The following is a 6,000-nucleotide window of genomic DNA, read 5'->3' on the forward strand; positions in this document are numbered from 1 at the left end:
CCAAACATTTACGAAGCTCTTGCCATATGTCAATGTTGTGTTCACTGCTCAACATGGAGGCTCTGTTTTCATCCTCACAGCAATCCTGTGAGACTGGGACTCTCAATATCTCCACTTCACAGATGAGAAAACAGAGGTTCACACAGGTTAGGTGACTTGACAAACAGAGTAAGCAGCAAAGCCAGGACTGAAATCCAAGTCATCTGAATTCTCTGCTATTTTCCTTCTTAAGAGTATTAGAACCACCAAGGCTTACTTGATCCTGAGACACCTTGAAAGCTGGTGACAAATCAGAGACCAGGTGAGTTCTGGGGTCTCTACTCACTCTCTCCTTCTCTCCCCACTCTGTCTTTCCTTCTCTTCATTCCCCTCTCCCCACTTCTTCCTCATCTCCCCCCATTTTTATCACTCTGCCTTACAAAACAGCTTACAACTTCCTCATGGAGTAAGGAAGAAATAAACTATGCTTTCATTCAACTAATAATGAATATTACAGCTATAATTATCAATGCAAATAATGCTGAGAACAACTAAACATCACAGAGGGTCAAGTTTACTTCTAGTGAAAAACTGACAAAAGGATCCAATTTTTCTCCACAAAATGTGTATCTTTGTGAAATTTATTCCAGTAAAATAAGACTTGGCAGAGATAATGGTGGCAAAATGGAATCAATAGAAAGTTATAATCAGTATATGCAATATGAGAAAAATAGATTTTTGTTACAAAATTTAAGTGGAAAACAATTGATTCCTGTGCCACTAATTTTATCAAAATTTAAAAACTGAAAAGTTTCTGGATTAATTAGAAGAGTTTAATTGACTCATGTAAATAATGAGTCATGGAATTAAATTGGCTTAACAGGATTCATTCTGGATAATGCTTTCTCATTCACAATTCATCCATAATGATATAATTCTGATCCAAACATTTTTATTCAAACATTTGCATCAAACTGGTATGTGGGAGGGGGTAAAAACATTTTCCAATCCCTGAGGCCAGCTCTACCCTCAACAATCCTTCCTTTTTCTGTCTTTTTCATCCCAAAGTGTCCTGACTAACCCAGAAATGAATAAGGACCTCAGAGTTTCCTATAAAGGGATATTTTCAAGGTCAAATACAAGGTAGGAAGGTTAGACCATCCCAGAGTCTTGGAAATCAATTCTGGAGCAGTGGATTTTTGAAAGTTGAAGACTGAATAAAGATTCTGCTCTTATACATGTGTGCTAAGTCACTTCAGTCATGTCCAACTCTTTGCAACCCCATAGACTGTAGCCTACCAGGCTCCTCTGTCCATGGGATTCTCCAGGCAAGAATACTGGAGTGGGTTGCCATGACCTCCTCTAAGGGATCTTCCCAACCCAGGAATGGAACCCTCATCTCTTATGTCTCCTGCATTGACAGGTGGGTTCTGTATTTGGTACATCTCAGGATGCTCCCATGTGTGCATGCGCATCTCTTAGCCAAGATGGATTCCAGCAGAAGCCGATGGGTAGCTTGACATCACTCCCTTTTTGACCTCCAAAGAGCCTTTCTGCCTACATGTAGTCAGAAAGGTCTCCTTGACTTCAGGGATGTGAAATTATGTGGTCTTATCTCTTCCCTGGCAGGGATCAGCCTCTCCTGTTATCCTCCTGCTATCTTTGTCTTGGGGTCCACAGGGAATGAATTCCAGCTGCTCAGCCGGGGGCCCCTCTGTCTTCTGCCTCAAAACCTCCAAAGATAATATGCCTAAAAAATGGGCATGGCTGTGTCCTACAAAATTTCATTGACGGACACTGAAATTTGAACATCGTGTAATTTTCACATGTCATGAAATCTTCTTCTTTTCAACCCCTCCCCTGCAAAAAAATAAAACCATTGCCAACTACAAGTTGGCACTTACCAAGAGCATTGCCAATGACTGAACGATAAAGGAATTTGCCATCTGCCTCTACGGCAACTGAACCCCATGCTGCTATAGTTGTTGACCTTCAACAACCCCTAAGGGAGTTCAGGGTGCAGTGAGGCACTCTGTGCTCCAGGGAATCTGATGGGACAGGTCTTTAGATAGTTGGATGTTTTTAGGAACAGACTTTATGATCTCAATCCTTGCATCTCCTCATATCTAGAGAAGCACTAAATCCCTTCATGGTGATATCAGATCCTCATGACTAACAAAAAACCTTTTGTAAAATGAGTGCTTCATAGTATTAAACTCCCCCTTCACCAAAACCTTATAAATTGACCTTCCCCCACTGCTGCTTTGGAGCAGTCTCTCAGCACTGAGATGCTGCCTCCCTGCTGCAGTCCTCATTGTGCCCCAAATAAAACTTAACTCGCAACTCTCAAGTTGTACATCTTCTCTAGTTGACACCATTCTTAGTTCATAGGCCATACAAAGAAAAGCGGCGGGTCAGTGACAGGCCATAGTATATCAACCTATGAGATCAGTTATTATTATAATATTGTTGAAAAATATTCTCTCCCCCCTCCACCATTTCCATTGGTGGAGTATATTTCCCACCTCCATTGATGCTTGGCCAGATGGCTTGCTTTGGATTACGAGATGTTAGCAAATACAATGGATGTAAACCAAAGTGTGACATTGTGATTTATAATAAGAAAAATATATTCTGGTCATCAGTCCTCATTTTTGGCACAGAACTCTAAAACCCTGGAATTCCCTAAGTGGTAAAAGCAATAAAACACTCTTTTGCTATTCATAATAGGCCCCTTTCAACCACACATGACTTTATGTTACTGAGGTGACTTTTGGAAAGCCCTTAAAGATAGGGGCTGGTTTGACTCTTTGCAAGCCCATGGACTGTCTCCTGCCAGGCTCCTCTGTCCATGAGATTTCCCAGGCAAGAATGCTGGAATGGGTTGCCGTTTCTTCCTCCGGGGGATCTTCCCGACCCAGGGATCGAACCTGGGTCTCCTGCATCGCAGGCAGATTTTTTTTCACCATCTGAGCCACCATAACCCCAAGGATAGGGGTTGGTTGCCAGGGGAACCAACCTGGACTACAAAGTGAGAACTCTCAGCCCCACCCCCTGACACTCATCAGGGGAGGAGAGAGGGATGGGTGGTGAATCGAGCACTAAAGGCCAACGATTTAATGACTTGTGCCTATATAATGAAACTTGAATAAAAATCCCCAAACTGTGGTTTTGCAGAGCTTCTGGGTTGGTGAATGCATGGAGATGCGGCAGGGTCATGTGGTCAGAACAGTTGGTGAGCACAGATAACGACCTGGACTTGTGATGAGAGTCCCGGGGGAGTGGGAGGGTGAGCTCTGTGGCACTGAAGCCCTAACCTGTGGAATCAGAGGCTATTTCCAGGTAGATATATCAGAACTGAGTTAAATTGTAGGACATCCAATCAGTGCCTGGTAAGAAATGGGGACTTGCTTGGTGGTACTGAAAAAAAACATGTCATAGAAATTCCCTGGCAGTCCAGTGGTTAGGACTCTGCATTTTCACTGACGAGGACACTGGTTCAAGCCCTGCTCAGAGAACTAAGATTCCGCAAGCCAGGAAATGCAGTTGAAAGAAAAAGAAAAAGATGTCAGAAAATGTTTGTGAGGCAGTTGCACCACTGGGCTAGCCTTCTTGCAGTTCTGCCAACACCTGAGAGGGCTGCCCACGGGTAGTTGTTGCCACTTCTGCCTGGGCCCTAGAATGAATAGACAACAAGCAGACCTAAGACCCAGTCTCAGCGATGAGCCTAGCCCACCTAGAGCAGCTCTGCAGCCTGAATCAGAATCACCCAGTCAAGTTCACCAGTTCAGTTCAGTTGCTCAGTCATGTCCAGCTCTTTGCAATCCCATGGACTGCAGCACACCAGGCTTCCCTGTCCACCACCAACTCCCAGAGCCTACTCAAACTCACGTCCATCGCATCAGTGATGCCATCCAACCATCTCATCCTCTGTCATCCCCTTCTCCCCCTGCCTTCAATCTTTCCCAGCATCAGGGTCATCTCCAATGAGTCAGTTCTTTGCATCAGGTGGCCAAAGTATTGGAGCTTCAGCTTCAACATCCGTCCTCCCAATGAACACCCAGGACTTTAGGATGGACTGGTTGGATCTCCTTGCAGTCCAAGGGACTCTCAAGAGTCTTCTCCAACACCATAGTTCAAAAGCATCAATTCTTCGGTACTCAGCTTTCTTTATAGACCAACTCTCACAACCATACAAGACTACTGAAAAAACCATACCCCCAGCCAAATCTGCAGATGCCTAAGAGATAAATGCTTGCCACTATATGCCACTGAGACTTTATAGCTGTTTGTTACTTGGCATTTGCTGTCTGACACAAACAACATCATCATTTTTTAATAGTATCTCTGCTGTGCATTGATGTTATTGTCAGGCACCATACAGATTGCTTTATCTTACTTAATCCCCATTTTAGGAGAGGGGTATTATTATTTTCCTCTTTTATAAATCAAGGAACTAAAGCTCAGAAGTTCCCAAGAGGCCTGAAGACCTAGGAAAGAAACCCAAGTTTATCTGACTTCAAAGCTATTGCCCTTTTCAATATGGCTTCAAATAACAGTAGTGCCCACTTACTTATTAACACAACCACTCTGAGCCTCAACTTTTGCATCTGAAAAACCCAGGTAACAAACACAAACTTCATAAGGTTCCTTTGGGAAGTAAATGAGATAATGGAAATAAGGCATTGATTTCAATATCTGACATATAGTCAGTGACAAATGGAGTCTATTTTGTTATTAATGATTAAAAAATATTAAATAATACTAATTAGTTGATATTAACTAAGCATTACTATAACTTCCTCAATGGCTCAGCGAGTAAAGAATCTGCCTCCAAAGCAGAAGACACAGGAGATGAGGGTTTAATCTCTGGGTCAAGCAGATTCCCTGGAGGAAGAATTGGCGACCCATTCCAATTCTTGCCTGGAAAATTCCATAGACAGAGGAGCCTGGCAGTCTACAGTCCACAGGGTCTCAAAGAGCCAGATACGACTGAGCACACAAGCATTCTTGTGGTTCAGTCACTAAGTCATGTCCAGCTACTGTTGATCAGTCACTAAGTATTACCGACACAATGGACTGCAGCACTCCAGGTTTCCCTGTCCTTCACTCTCTCTTGGAGTGTGCTCAAACTCATGTCCATTGAGTCAGTGATGCCGTCAAACCATTTCATCCTCTGTCATCCCCTTCTCCTCCTGCCCTCAATCTTTCCCAGCATCAGGGTCTTTTCTAATGAGTCAGCTCTTTGCATCAGGTGGCCAAAGTATTGGAGCGTCAGTCCAGTAACAGTCTTTCCAGTGAATATTCAGGGTTGATTTCCTTTAGGATTGACTGGTTTGATCTTACAGTCCAAGGGACCCTCAAGAGTCTTCTCCAGCACCACAGTCTGAAAGCATTAATTCTTCAGTGCTCAGCCTTCTCTATGGTTCAACTCTCACCATCCCACAATTCCACCCTTGGTTATATAGCCAAAGAAAATGAAAAAACTAATTCAGAAAGATACATACACATCAATGTTAATAGCAGCATTATTTAAAATAGCCATGATATGGAAGCAACCTAAGCATTCATCAAGAGATGAATAGTTAAAGAAAATGTGATGTGTATATATACAAGTAAAAGTGAAAGTTGCTCAGCTGTGTCCAACTCTTTGCAACCCCATGGACTGTAACCTGTCAGGCTTCTCTGTCCATGGACTTCTCCAGGCCAGAATCCTGGAGTGGGTAGCTGTTCCTTTCTCCAGGGTATCTTCCCAATCCAGGGACCAAAACCAGGTCTCCCTCATTGATTCTTTACCATCTGAGCCACCATCAGGGCAGCCCAAGAACACTGGAGTGGGTAACCTATCCCTTCTCTAGCGGATCTTCCCAACCCAGGAATCAAACTGGGGTTTCCCGCATTGCAGGTGGATTCTTTACAACCTGAGCTACCAGGGAAGCCCATATGTATACAATGGAACCCTAAAAAAGAATGAAATTCTGCCATTTGCAACAATATAGATAGACCTAAAGAGTATTATGC

The sequence above is a fragment of the Odocoileus virginianus genome, chromosome 33 (genome assembly GCF_023699985.2).
Source record: "Odocoileus virginianus isolate 20LAN1187 ecotype Illinois chromosome 33, Ovbor_1.2, whole genome shotgun sequence".
Lineage (NCBI taxonomy): Eukaryota > Metazoa > Chordata > Mammalia > Artiodactyla > Cervidae > Odocoileus > Odocoileus virginianus.